We start from the raw sequence: 16,103 nt of genomic DNA on the forward strand, positions 1-16,103 counted from the left end.
CCTGTCTCTTAGGCTTTCCAATTAGCATACTAATTTCCAATTCCTCAGTTCATTTTGGATACAGATCAGTTTAGCAATCTTTTCTTTCTGTTAACTAATATCCTCAGGGTCTCACTTTCCACCCCAAATGACTTGAATAGAAAAATAAGTTCATAGAACAATGACAGATCCCATCCATTGAGGAATTCTGATGAAATGTGTTAAGATAACAACTTTTTCCCTTATACCTATAAATTGTACAATTTTACCCTTACTGGTTCATACACACAAAGAAACACACAAAGTAGTACGCATTTCATGACTTTGCTTGGTGATAAACTTACTGTCAAAGGCTAATTTGGATAAGAAAATGAGTTAGTTCTGGTTGCATTAAAATGCTGTCAAGATATTTCACTTTTCTGGGTTTGTTACATACAATCCAGGAAAGTACAAGTCCTCTTTGTTTATGGGCATAACCTGTTGTGACAACTTATTATCTAATTGTCCCTTTTCACCTAACCTGATCATCTTCCAGGTTTTTTTTTCTTAATATAGAAGTCAGGATTCTTGACTGTAAACAACAGCATCTTCTCTGACTGGCTTAAGAAGAGGATGTTAGTCAGAGGATTTTAGTTATCTCACACTTGCAAGGTTGTAGGAGAACCACACAGATCCCAATAATACCCAATTACATTCAAATTGGGGGCAGGATGGAGGAGACAAAAATATGATCTGCCTAGCGACATTAAGCTTGAAAATCAACATGATTTGAGGAGTAGCTGGATATGGAAATAAGAGAAGGGTTAAATTAAGTATGAATCTTAAATTTCTGGTTTAAGAACTATGGTTTGATAATTCCGTTTACTGAGCATGGTGGGCATTACCAGGTGTGGCTACTCAACATTTTTAAAAATTCTTTCCTTGGACTGAAAAATTCTTACATTATGATACTGTCATACCAAAGTGGAGGCTAGAGTTTATTGTAATAACTTTCTTTACTGCAGAGTCACACTACAGAAGGTACTCCCATCCCCGCAAAAGGGCAACATGAGGAAACAGCATGTGAAGATTCAGTGACTCAGTCTTTGGGTGAGCATGGTGGCAAGTTCTTGAGCTCTTGCCTTCCAGTTTGGAGCATCATTTGAGCCATAGAATTGCTGCCAAGCAGCGGAAGCCATAGCGTTTTTGCTAGAACAGCTCTAATGGGATGTAATTGGGTGTGATTCCTGGCAGCATAACTTCCAGTTTTACCGATACAGCCTCCAGTTTGTCTTCTAGTCTTACACTCCTGCCAGTCTGTATTTTCTAGTGTAGTCAGAGTCATCCTTTTAAACTGAAAATCGATGGGATTGCTCCCCTAATTAAATCTTGCCAGTGGCATTCCTTTGGCCACAGGAAGAGTCCAAGCTCTTAAGGTATCTGTTTCCTAGGGGTTGCCAAAACAAATTATTACAAACTTGGGTGGCTTGAAATGAAAGAAATGTATTGTTTTGGAGGCTTAAAGTCTGAAGTCAAAGTCTTCTAAAGGCCTACTAGGGAGGGAAAGGGGGATTCTTCATTGCTTCTTCTAGCTTCTTTTTTTTTTTTTAATATTTTTATTTATTTCTAGGAGAAAGAGCGAGAGACAGCGTGAGCAGGGGAGGGTCAGAGAGAGAGGGAGATACAGACTCTGAAATAGGCTCCAGGCTCTGAGCTGGCAGTCAGCACAGAGCCCGAAGCGGGGCCTGAACCCATGAACCCCGAGATCATGACCTAAGTGAAAGTCGGACGCTTAACCGACTAAGCCACCCAGGCACCCCGCTTCTTCTAGCTTCTGATCCCCCCAGGCTTTCCTTGGTTTGTGGCAGTGGACCTGCAGCCTCTGTACCTCTATCTTTACATGGCAGTCTCCTCTCTGGGTCTCTGTGCTTTCACATGGCATTCTCCTCTTACATGAAAACCAACTACAATGGCACCTGGCTGGCTCAGTCAGTGGAGCTGGGACTCTTGATCCCATCCCAGCGTTGTGAGTCTGACACCCATGCTGGGTATAGAGATTGCTTAAAAATAAATTATAAGAAAGAAAGAAAGAAAGAAAGAAAGAAAGAAAGAAAGAAAGAAAGAAAGAAAGAAAGAAAGAAAGAAAGAAAGAGGGAAAGATAAAGAAAAAAGAGAAAGAAAGAAAAAAGAAAGAACAAAAGAAAGAGAAAGAAAGAAGAAAGAAAGAGAGAAAGAAAGAGAAAGAGAGAGAGAAAGAAAGCAAGCAAGCAAGCAAGCAAGCAAGCAAGCAAGCAAACAAGCAAGCAAGCAAGCAAGCAAGCCAATAAGCAATACATCAGATTAGGACCTACTCTAATTCAGTATGATCTAATTTTACATGGATTATACCTGCAAAATCCTATTTCCAAATAAAGTAATATTCACAGGTACTGGGGATTAGGATTAGGACGTCATCAGGTCTTTTGGGAGGTACACAGTTCAATTCAACCATGGCCAACAAGGTGGTCTGTGGTGTGACCCCTGTGAGTGTGCCCAGCCTCACCTGGTTCGTTTTCCTCTCCTCTCCTTATACGTTCCAGCCACTTCTGACTCTGAGTTTTCTGAAAGCATCATGATCCCTCTAGTCCCACAAATGCTCAGGAGCAGAATCCTTCTCCCTGGAATACATTTTCTGTATCCACCTTCCTCCGCATCCATCTTACCTGTTCTCCCTTATCCTGTACAGCTCCTGGATACCTGACATTGGGCTCCGTGTCTCTTCTTTGTGCTCCACTGCTAACTGGATTTTTTTCTATTATAACACGCATCACACTTTACAAAGGTTATGTGCCTGATGCCCTGGCTCCAAGAAGTCTGGGATGATGTCTGTTTTGTTCAATACTATAGTCCCAGCCCTTGGCCTAGTACTTGTCACATAGCAGACTTTCAATAAGAAAAATAAATTTAGCAACTGTTGGTAGTTTTGAATACCTGTGATGCATGTAGTAATTTAGCTTTGGATCTTGTTGGAAGGGCCTTGTATTTTGTCAGTCAATACTTCTTAATGTAGGGTCTATTAGAGGGAATAAATTGCAGTTATTAGAAGGTTTTCTGTCACAGAAAGTTTCTATCACCTTTTTTCTAAAGGAATCACCTTGAATAATAGTCCTGTGATAATCTCTTATTGGTAGGCTGGATCCCCTGGCACGTTAATAAAAAGGCAATTTCACAATACTCTTTTAGACTTTGCTCATTTCTCATTGGTTTATTAAAGTCATTTTATAACTTAATTTTATACTAGTCACTACAATGATAATTAACCTATTACTTTCTAGTTACTGCGATCATTATTAATTTCTAGCAATGTCAAGACTTCAAACACCAAATATTAAAATCATTGTTTTGTGCAAGCTCCATAGATTTACTGGTTGTTTGGATGAACTGCTTAGCATTCAGGACTAAAGTTTCTGATTTGTATTCTATGTCCTGGGTCAACTCCTCTCTCAATTACTCCCATGGAAAGAGTAAGCCTTTGTATGCCTTGAATGACAGCTAATACAAAAGTATTTCATATTCGTCTTTAGGTCTTTCTGTATTTATAGGTGAATACAGATTAACTACACACTTGTTTCTGTATTTGCAGGTGAACGTGAGTAGGTCTATTTTGGCAGTTCAAAAATGTATATGAAATGCACTAATTTAACATTAACATCTCATTTTCTGAAGCCTGCCCTTTCTGCTGCCTTTATGGCTCTTGGAAAAAAAATGTATTTTCGTATTTTAATTTTTTTAACTCTTCCTATCATGAGATAGGTTGCATGAAGAATTAAAAGTGAAAAAGAAATTGAAAATTTGTTTGGAAATCTTTTCTTAACTTTTCTGCTAAATTAATTTAGGAACTCCAGCATTGTTTATGCAAATAGTATATATAATTCAAATAGATGCTCTTTAGTTTGTCATAGTTTAGGCTTAATTTGTCATAAGAAATACTAAATGTCAGAATCACACATAATATTTATGTTTATTTTTAATATCTGTCTAGTTTCTACCCAACACACACACACACACACACACACACACACACACACACACACTTACCTGGAATTACATGAGTGCAGTGGAGAGGGTTTGCCTCCCAGCCAGGTATCCAGGAGATGGGCGAAGCAACATAAGGAGACTGAGATGTGTTTTAAGAAGTGAAACCACTCCCCATGACTCCTCTACTGGGGTTTCCATGTTCCTATCCTTCTCTAGGGGTTCCGTGAAGCTGCAAGGTGTGTATCAAAGAATTCAGGGGCTTGATTAATTTGAATGGGAAAAGTTATGTCTTTGTGTTCACTAACTTCTAGGTGACATGTAGCATTTTCTTCTGAGTGTAAGCCACAAACCATAGTAATTTTAGCAGTATTTGTAACTTTGTCACCAAGAGAAACCACAAATACTTCCTATAACAATTACCATATATACCTCAAAGATGTTAGTGTTTAGTGCATGCACTAAATGCATGTCAGTGCAAAGCCTGCTCAGGATTCTCTTTCTCCCCCTCTCTCTCTGCCCTTCCCCCACTCTCACTCTCTCGCTCTCTCTCTCAAAAAATAAATAAAATATTAAAAAATCTTGTTAACTACTTTGCTTTCCTTTATAATAATCAGTTGCATTTAAAGCATTTAAAAATATTACTCTGTCACCAGAAAGACAAAGGGATCCATGACACAAAATGTTTAAGAATTCTTGCTCTTGGCATTGTGGGCTGTAGTACTTAGGAGGCATTTACCTAGTGCTCTAACAGGTAGTTCGAGGGCTCCAGTACCATGGGCCATGTGCTATAGTCACTTCCAGGTGATTAGCCCCATGAGGCATAGGATGAAATCTTTCACATCCCTCCTCACCCCCAGGACCACCCCACCTCCAAACTAGTCCTAGCCTCTGGTTGCCTACCTGTTGATCTCTTCCCTTATTTTAAAGTTATTGCAGAACCATTTGCCTTGTAGGCAGTATAAAATTCTGAGTTCAAGTCCTGGTTCATTCACTTACTATTATTGTCTCCTTAACTAATTTGTGTAACTACTCTGTGCTTCAGTTTCCTCATTTGCAAGATTATCTTCTCTTATAGGTTGATGATGAATGCAAATGACTTATCATATGTAAAAATTTAGGATGTCTGGCAATAGAAAGTGTTATGCAAATACTTGCTGTTACTCTTGGATACCTATGTTCATGAGTCCTATAACTGTGTGGTAGATAACTATAATTTTAAAAGTTAGAGCATTGTTTAAAAAGGAAGCCTTATATTATATGCCACCTGAGATCATTTTGTCCTCACCTCCATTTTATTCCAGCTGCTGCTAAGGCAACCAGCAATCTGTGAGCTCTCACTGACACATGCAGATCCAACCTATAGTGCCGCATGCAACTCATGCTGTACACCTCTTATCTCCTGCTGATGCAGAGGTTTGGAGATCCCATGCATTTACATGCATAGCTCAGCGCCCAATCCAGAAGCACAGAGGAGTTAGTGTCCTTAGAGACAGTGGACAATGGGTACATTTTCCATGTTTCTATGTTTCTTAGGGATGGCAGAAGTGTTTTCTTTCCAGAAGTGTACAACTTCTGGATTTGTGTTTGCCTTCACTACCCCCAGTTCCTCTGCTTATGTCTTTTCAGAAGGCACACTGAATTCCCCATCTAATGGCAACATTGCCTTGGATTGAAGAACCCATTTGATGGCAAAGAAAGAGAAGGATATGTTAGCTTTCATGTACCCCATCACCCAGAACTGGCCCAATAAAATGATGATCATGGATTGACTGTTAAGTATTGGCTACCATTCCAGGTTAAAAATAACATCTTGTGGTTTGGGGGTTTTGACCTCCAAAGTGCAGTACATGAGCCAAATCAATGAATAGTGCTGGGAGCCGCACCGGCCTCACTGGATGACAGTCACAGTGAGGAAACTCCTGCCATGAGAAATGACTAGTACTGTGTCTTCAAGAATCCAGGAACCAGGGATGAAAATAGAACTGGTTCATTTTCCACTAACTAATAGGGACCTATTTGGTATAAGAAATCTGTGCTTATCACCCTACCTCTTAAGCCTTGTTCTAATAAAGACACCAGGTCCCAGGAAGGAATATTCCATCAGCAGATAGTAAAGAATTTATCCACTGAACATGCAGGTGTGATTAACACTTGATTTCTTCAAATGTAATAGAAATGGACCAGTGAAGAAAGAAGCATTGAATTTATGGCAGAAATCACCCTTCATTAGTATGAGAAACTAGGATTTCTGCTACACAGTAAGGGTGAGGAACACCCACACTTTGGTTCTTGCAAGCCAGTGGTAATAATGGTGACGAGGGCAAGATAACTAACAGCTCAAATCTCCATGCAAACTCTTATTTTCACAAAATATAGTTCATAAATAATTTAACACAGAGAGTAGCAGTTGAGTAAAGGCAAACATAAAAGAAAGTAAAATAAAACAAATCAGAAATGGTTAGAACATCTTTAAGGAAAGCCTGAGAACCTTTACCACTTTATTCTCATATTAGGCTTTGTGGCACCCTCTATTTCATAATTGTGTATTTATATAATATTTGTATAATGAATGTGGATTTTGTGTTAGAAGTAGGTTGATACTAGGTCATTACTGGTCCTTTTGTTCCATTTGCATTTCTGTGCTGGTATTCTGCAGTGATTTGTATGAGGGTGGGCCCAGAACAGTTACTTTGCTAATGTCTGTTTATTCCTTGACTGTCTTGTTTCTATTCATCAAAAGATTGTTGTTGTTGTTTTAAGAGAAAAAGTTGGACAATTGCCCATAACATAAACTCATGTTAAGAACCACCATTAAACAATAGAATTATTTATTTACTCCATGGACCCTGATTTTAAATGATTTCTTTGGGGGTATATTAAAGGGCTTCATATCAGTCAGCCTGTTTTCTAATAGTCATTTTCTGAAAGGCTTTCATTTTATTTTAAAAACTATTTCATGCAAATCATATTTATATTAACATTCCAATAAATTTGTGCAAAAGTAGGGAGTTCTTATATACTTTGTAATATATTCACCTGATTCTATGATCTCTTTTGTTCATCACATGAATAGGGCAAAGAGGATGAATTTAAGTTCCAGCTGTATCATTTTTTAGTCAAATAATATGGGCAGGTTTTTCTTATAAACTTGGTTTCTTTATTTGTGAACAAGGGAATAGTTCTAATAAGAAAAAAGAATGAAAGATGTAACACTCTGAAAGAATATATGCTATTGGGCAAGTTATAAACCTTGCTTGCTGTACCTTGATTTTCTGACCTGTAAAACATGGATAATAGTATCTACTTTATTGTGAGTACTAAATTAATTGATAGATATAGAGAACAAAGAATTGTGCCTGTTATGGAGTAGGTGTTTGTTATGTGCCAGGTATTTCATATGCAATATCAGATCTATTTATGCAATGTTCCATGTGCACTCGAGAAGAATGTGTATTCTGCTGCTTTAGGATGAAAAGTTCTAAATATATCTGTCAAGTCCATATGGTCCAGTGTATCATTCAGGGCCATTGTTTATTGATTTTCTGTCTAGATGATATGTCCATTGCTGTAAGTGGAGTATTAAAGTCCCCTGCAATTACCACATTCTTACCAATAAGATTGTTTATGTTTGTGATTGTTTTATATATTTGGGTGCTTCTGAATTCAGTGCATAAACATTTACAATTATTATCTCTTCTCGATTGATAGAGCTCATAATTATGATATAATGTCCTTCTTCATTTCTTGTCACAGCCTTTAGTTTAAAATCTGATATAGGTATGGCTACTCCAGCTTTCTTTTGACTTCCAGTAGCACGGTAGATGGTTCTCCATCCCCTCACTTTCAATCTGAGTGTCCTCAGGTTTAAAGTGGGTCTCCTGTAGACAGCGAATAGATGGATCTTGTGTTTTGTTTTGTTTTTTTTTAATCCATTCTCATACCCTATGTTTTTGCTAGGAGTATATAGCACATTCACATTCAGTGTTATTATTGAAAGATATGGATTTAGAGTCATTGTGTTATCTGTAGGTTTCATGCTTGTGGTAATGTCTCTGGTCACTTGTGGTCTTTGAAACATTCTGCTCACAGAGTCCCTCTTAGATCTTCTGTAGGGCTGGTTTAGTAGTGATGAATTCCTCCAGTTTTGTTTTTGTCTTTTGTCTGGGAAAGTCTTTATCTTTCCTTCTATGCTAGATGACAGGCTTGTTGGATAAAGGATTCTTGGCTGCATAATTTTCCTATTCAGCACATTGAAAATTTCCTGCCACTCTTTTCTGGCCTCCCAAATTTCAGTACATAGGTTATGTGTCTACTCTTACTGGTTAAGACACCTTTTATTCCTAGCTACTTTCAGAATTCTCTCTTTATCTTTGTACTTTGCCAGTTTCACTACGACATGCCGTGCAGAAGATCAATTCAAATTACTTCTGAAAGGAATTCTCTGTGCCTCCTGAAAGGAAACATTTCAATGTTTGTTTCCTTTCCCAGATTGGGGAAGTTCTCAGCTATGATTTGTTCAAGTATCCCTTCAACCTCTTTCTCTCTCTCTTCTTCTTCTTCTGGAATTCCTATGATATGGATATGGTTCCATTTCATTGAATCACTTAGTTCTCTAATTCTCCCTTAGTGGTCCAGAGGTTTTTTTTTTCTTAATCTCTCTTTTTCCATAAGATGAGGTCTCTGCCTTTTCAATTCTTGCTGTCACTGCCTCTAGTTTATTTTGCACTTCATTCACTGCATTTTAAAATTCATCATGACTATTTTTCTAGTTCCTTGATCTTTGCAGCAATAGATTCTCTGTTGTCTTCTATGCTTTCTTCAAGTACAGTGATTAATACTATGACTTTTATTCTAAATTCTTGTTCAGTTATATTGTTTATATCTGTTTTGACCAATTCCTTAGCTATCATTTCTTCCTGGAATTTCTTTTGAGGAGAATTCTTTAGTTTTTGTCATTTTGTCTGGTTTTCCGTCTTTTATATGTTTTAAAAGCTTGTTATGTGCCCTGCAACCTGTGAGCACTACTGTATTAAAGAGAGATCATACACTGTCCAGGGCCTGACCCTTCAGGAGGTGTTTTTTGGAGAGTGTTACTTGCTCTCTGTTGTTTTGTTACTTTATCTCTCTACTCATAGTAATGTTTTGGACCTTGCACCAGGTGTGCTTTGATTTGATCCTTGAGGTAGCCCTTCTGAATCCACCCTACACAGAAGCCAGGGAGATTAGCCTAAAACACAAATCCAGCCACAGTACTGCTTGAAGAGAGTCAGTAGTTCTCCTATGATTCCTCTTCTCAAAGAAAGTCTGTAGACTCCATGTAGTCAGATGTCTGAGATATGAGCAAACAGTGTTGCAGGGTTTCTCTGAGGTGACTCCTGAGGTCTTGGAAGGTCAGGTGTCTTGCACAAAGCTGGCTTCTGAGGACACTTCACTCTTTGCACTCCCCAAGGGGTGTAGAGATGCTCTTGGGATTGAGAATGATCACTGCACTCAGCTGCCCCAGCTGGGGGAGAGCTCAGAGTCAGGAAGCAACTTTCCCGAGTGGAAAAGTGAGGCTTAGTTTTACTCTTTATATAACTTTATTCTTTTTTACAATTCTAAGAAAGGGTCCAGACCTCAGCCAAATAGAGGATACTGACGCAATTGAGTACAGTGACCTGGGACCGGGCAGGATGTGGGAGACATCTGTGAAGAAACAAGAACCCCTCCACTGCTAGATAGTTGAGTTTATTTATCTATTTTGCACATAGTTTTGTGTTAGCAAAATGCTAATTTAACATATGAATGTGTTGAAGATTCAGATTTTGAAGTACATCTATTTCTTCAGGCTATAAGAAGACCGAAGGTAGAAGAGGGGTTATAGCTGCTGAGTCTAAGTATATTCCCATGTGGCACAGTGGTACTCATGGGACTTAAGTTATGGGGTTGGTGTGGGGATTGAGTGAATGCAAGAAAAGCAGTATACACAGTGTCTGATGCATAGTCATTGCTCATAAGGAATACGTATCCTGAATATCTATTTCAGTGAGGCTTCACAGCCCTGATAAATTTCTATTATTTCTGGATGTTACCAGGGCATATCAATTGTGTGCTCATAAAGAAGTCTTTCTTGTGATGACGTTATGGTCTTCAGTTCATTTCTTGGGCTGGATCTGCAATCCCTACTGAGCTGTGTGAGGCCCCTCCTTAATTCAGCTGTTGCCTCAGCTGGCAGTTGTTGATACTGGGTCAGAAGGCACCATCGTAGCTTTGTGGAGTGTTTGGTGTATTAATGTGACAGCCCCTTCCTCCTCTAAGGCTGCATTCATACTGGAGTCCCAGTGTGCTGGAAACATGTAGGCTGTCTGACCCTGCATTTTGCAAAGAGACATAGATATTTAGGTTACATTGTTCTCAACCTTCTCTCATAGGGTTGGAAGGAATAGTCCTTGAGGGTTGCACTATAAGACATATTTGGGTGAAAGATAACATTCTATCCTCAATTTTCCTTTCCCTCTTGGCTGCCAGATTTTGTCTTTTCCTAAAATGAGCGTTTTCCTGGACAGCCCACCCATTCCTCTTGTAAAAATACACATGCCCCCCTCCCCTCAACAGAACCTCCAGATATTTGTTAATGTCATTAGTAAGCAATGCTCAGTATCAGACTGGACCTACACTCCAAACATAGACATGATGCATTTATAGTAGCAAACAGAAAAAGAGTATTAGTGTGCCAGAAGACACTGGTGTTTTCTTCCACTTAATTATGTGTAAAATGTGTAAATACTTTATTATTTTTCAATTCTAGTAGATATTGGCTTCTATGACTTAGGATGACATTGTTCAGTATAGTTTTTTTCAGTAATAAAGAACTGTTTTGCTGAAGGTCATTCTTTCTCTAGGTTTACTGCTAAGCAACACAATAATAGATCATGCCACTCACTCTCCTTTGAGCCATAAGTCAAGCATCCTATTCTTTTTTGAGAGTTCAAATATTGAGGGCTATTCATGTTCTTATAGACAATTGTTAGTTAATTATTTGGTATCTATTGTAAAAGCATTTTCAAATGATAAGCTTCTTGGCCACTCAACATCTAAAGGAGGAAGGGAACATTGATATATCCCATACTTTGTTAAATCTGGTGCAACTAGAATTAGGTTCTAATTTGTAAATAATTTGTTATTAATAAGGTACACAGACCAAAGAGAACCTGAAAGAATTGAGCCAAAAATAAATCAGCAGGTAATAAGTATTCACTTATGAATTTGTACCATTGCTGTTGATATGACACCACGGCTGAGACACTGTCATTTTTAAATGTCTAGTCAGAAAATGACAGGTCTGTTTTCTTACTCTGACACTGAGTAACTTCTACTATATCAACAACTTTAGTAATATTAGCTTTGATGTCTATATTTACCTTACTTGAATTATACAAATATAAGTAAGTTGATGATAGGAACTTGAATTTTTATAACTTTTTGTTTTTTAAAGTGTTTATGCTGCATATGATTTAAAAAGTCTGCTTTTAATAACACACAAAAATATCAGCTTAATTTCTTTATGAAACTATGTATTTTCATTATCATTTCTCTGAGAATAAGCTACTGTTGTATTGTACTTTTTTCTAGATAAGAAGAGGTTTAAAAAACTTTATAGATGTAAGTCTCTTAAACCCAAGAAAGCTGAATTTATACTCCAAACCTCAAACTTTATATTCCAATAAACAATGAATCTTCTGTTACAAAAATTTAGTGCTGTTTCCCACACCAATAAAACTTGCACAGAGGATTATTATTATTATTTTTGAAAATCAGAAATGCTCTTTCTAATGCCAAGCTTATGTTATATGTCCTAATCTCCCAGGTATTCCTGTTTATTTCTTATAGTTTCCCTTTTCATAACAAAACACATATCAATTGCTTATGCAAATTTTAGGTTTACATTGCATTGCTAGGATTTCCGTCCTACCAATCCTCCTTAAACTTCAGACAAGATACAAGAAAACAGTGGAAAAAACAGTCATATTGTGGTGGAAGAACTTAAAACTTGTTAGAAGGGTGTAGAGTCACATGAGTTTCCTGCCTTAATAGCTTTTATCCTGAGAATAGGCCAAAGTCAGCACTACATAAGTGCTCAAAACTCAGAAAACCTGAAGCTGTCCTGAAGAGCAGAGTACATATGTGGAAGCCTTTAGCCATGAGAAAGAAACAGGGGTGTTGTGATGGAGAGAGCAAGAGGGAGCCTCAAATTCTATACAGAAATCTAACTGAAGTGTCTGGCTGACCTTCTGATCCATGCAAGGGCAGAGAAGACTCGAATCTTCATAGCTAGTGATAAAAGACCGAATTGAAATTGAGCTGCTACCCAAAAGAGAGTTTGCACATTGGGTGCAATCAAGTTAATTGCTTATAAAAACTAAGATGTCAATACTTTTTTGATGAACATGATAGGATCTAGAATCTCTATGACATAGTATCTGCACTGTCTGAGATACAATACAGAATTATTTGCTATGTGGAGAATCATTCTTTTTTTTAATGTTTATTTATTTTTGAGACAGAGAGACAGATAGAGCATGAACAAGGAAGGGTCAGAGAGAGAGACACACACACAGAATCCAAAGCAGGCTCCGGGCTCCAAGCTGTAAGCACAGAGGCCAACGTGGAGCTTGAATTCACAAACTGTGAGATCATGATCTGAGTCCAAGTCGGACGCTCAACCGACTGAGCCACCCAGACACCCCAAGAATCATTCTTCAAAGAACAGAAAGTCAACTGAGATCAGCCATGGGATGATTCAGATGTGGGAATGAGCAAAGATTTTAAAGCAGCTTATTATAATTCTATTAGCAAAGTTGAGGAAAATAAGCTAATAATAAATGGAAACATGAGAAATCTCAGCAGAGAAATAAAAGTAAATGAAAATTGTAGAACTGAAAAATAAAATACCAAAATTAAAATTCCCTAGATAGGTTTATTGGCAGAAGAGAGATGACAGGGAAAGTCATCAGTGAACTTAATAGGAGACTAATCTAAAGACAGAGAAAATAAGATTGAAAAAAATCAACAGAGCTTTAGAGACCTATGGGGCAATAACAAAACAGCAAACACAAAAACATAGAATAATCAAACTGCTGAAAGCCAAAGATAAATAGGAAATTTTGAAGCAACTAGAGAATAATGACATTTTACATGCAAGGATATAAGTGAAATTAATTCATGGTGAATGAAAGTAGAAAAGTGGGGGCAGCAGGCAAGGACTGCTAGTAATGGACAAGAGAAAACTTTTGGTATCATGATAGAGCTTTTGGGTGACATACATATATGCATTTGTTAAAACAGCAAATATACACTTTATGTCAGTATATCTCCTTTTATGTAAATTTAAAATTTTCATTAAAAGAAAAAACTATAGTAAAAATTGTAGTTTCCTCCCACTAGCTTTGAGATTCTGAGTATAGAGACCTACTTCATTTCTATCATTGTGTCCATTGGGCTGAATACAATGAACAATATGGGGTACGTGCTTAGAAAATTTTTGTTGAGTTAAATTTCATGTCACATATTCCTTTTTTTTAATCTACCCTGATCTAATGCAGATGACCAAACCATGACCAAAGTCCTCAAAAGTAAATAGAAGTTTGAAATAAGGAATCTGTGTAATTATGAACATTGCAAGCCAAGGAGAATTTAAATATAATATACAGTGTGGGCCATGTAATAACATGTTAGAATTTGCATTTTTAGAACTTTTGTTGCTGTATATTAGATTCCTAATGTAAGCCAAGAACTTAACGTATGTGATCTCAAAGAACATATAACATATATTATCTACAAGAATAGTGCAAAATAAATATTACCTCCTTTTTACAGTTGATCAAATGGAGACTAAATTAAGGTAAAGGATTGAGGTTATATGGTTGATAAATGAGTAGCTGTGTCAGTTTAAGATATTGACAAGAAACAGTTCTTCCAAGAAGAACTTGGCTTGGATGAAGAGAATTTAATGACAATCTCCATGTGCAGGTGGGGGTAAAGGGAATAAAAAGGAGATGATGGGGTACTCAGAGAAAACAAGCAACTTAAGGAAGCCATTAAAAGCCCTCACGTCTGGAGGGACCAAAGAAGAAAATAGTATTTCCAAAACCCAGCGAGAACTGGAAATATAGAGGAGAAATAGCTTGCTAGGAACTAAATAGTGGAGGCTTGCAGCTACTACGGCCAGAGCTATAGGTAAAAGAAGGAAAAAGACACTTAACCCTTACTTCCTGCCTTCTTATCTCCTGCAGGTGCCTCCCACTGGTTAAAACCAACTGGATGTCAGTAGCCAAGGGAGCTGCCAGAGCTAACCTCCCAGATCAGGGAAGAATGGAGAGTAGAATGGGGTGGGAGTAATCGGAAATTAAACACTACTGGTAGTCATATCCAGATTTGATCCTATGTTCTTGTGTCTTCCTGGTACACGTTCCTTCTTATACATCATGTTGACTCTCATTTTCAAAATACATTTTACTAGCAACCACAAATTTTATTATAGCTAGAGACTTGCTGAACTAGGCACTCTTAATTTCTTTTCTAGCAGTCAGAAGGTCATCACGCACCTCCTGAGTTTAGACGGGAAGAAGAGGATGGGAATGAGCTCCTCTCACTTAGGTCAGTCCCTGGATCACTAGTTCAGATATCCCCAGCCATCTTTCAAATTCAACATACACTTGTTCCCAGGTTAGTGGGCTCTTTCAGGACTTTCACATGAATAAAATCGAGTTACTAATTAAATACCGTAAGGCTAACTGATGGATGGTTACTCTTTAGTGTGACATTTTAGAGCACAGAAAAGACAGGGACTAAGATAATTGTTCTCCAGCTAGCTAAATGTAGTGCAGCTAAGAAAAAGGATGAGAGTGCAGGGTCTGGCTTCAATTATTTCCAGCCCAGCAGGTCTTTTAGAAATGTCTTTTAGAACTGCCAATTGTCTTGGCAGCACGAAACGCTGACTTTTCTGGAAATGTGGCTGAGAATACAGATCAAATGAAATATTTTTTTCTAAGTATTAATTAAACAAGTTAATTAATTTCATGGAACCTCAGCTTCTTGTATGCAAAATGGGAAGAATAATAGTATGTACCTCATACCATGGTTGTGCAAGTTAATGAGGTAACAATCCTAAAGCACTTATAACAGTGCCTGGAAAATAATAAGCATTCAATAAATGTTAGCTATCATCATCATTACTTTGTGCCAAGCAATCACCTTTGCTCTCTCTTTGTCCCAATTTCCTTTAGAGGTTGTTTTTGAAGGGCCGTCCTGAGATTTTTCTCCTTATATTTTTTCATTTTCTCTTAAATTTCATTTGTTGTACTGGCAGAGGCTCTTCCACACTGGCCTTTCCAACTCTGGTGAACTAAAAGATGCCATGAACATGGGTCCCTGGATGGCACTGCCTTGGGAAATAAGCCACTTATTCATGGATTTATTCTGGTATGAAGTCCCACAAAAAGCAGCCTCTGACTTTTCTATCTAAATTCTTATTTTGCCATTTACCAGTAAATGACCTTGAGGAAATCACATGTGTTTTCCAAATCTCAGTCTGCAATATAAAGATGACAGGGTGCCTGTTCCATATGTGTATTTGTTAGCAGAATGGAGTGCCTTAGTTAATGTCAGGTAAATCATAAAACACTATTTTCTTTAAGTCAAAGAATGGAGTATGAGAGAATAATTTCTCTACTGCTTTTCAAATACACATATGTGTATGTAAATGCATGAATGTATATATAATTATATGTATGCATACACATATATGTGTATATGTGTAAATATAAAATCCCAAGGAAATATAAAAATGGCTGAAGTCACCACTAGGATCAAAGCCAGAAGGCTTCAGACTCTGTTGCCATTTCAGTGTTATCCAGGCTAACTTAACCTCTCTGTGTTTTAGTTTTCTCATCTGTGAAGTGAGCAATTGAATCAGAACTCTGCTTTATGAGACACATAAAGTTAGGAGACAGTGCATATATAGTGTAGTTTCCTCTTGGAAATTTATAATGCATGTCAACATAGTAAAAAGTCTGAGAATTCTCTTAATAAGAACATGTACTTAGCTCTGCTTAATTTATTGTTTCTCTGACTTGTTTGTGCAACTCTTC

Source organism: Hyaena hyaena, unplaced genomic scaffold (assembly GCF_003009895.1).
Source record: "Hyaena hyaena isolate Hyena2069 unplaced genomic scaffold, ASM300989v1 scaffold_912, whole genome shotgun sequence".
Taxonomy (NCBI): domain Eukaryota; kingdom Metazoa; phylum Chordata; class Mammalia; order Carnivora; family Hyaenidae; genus Hyaena; species Hyaena hyaena.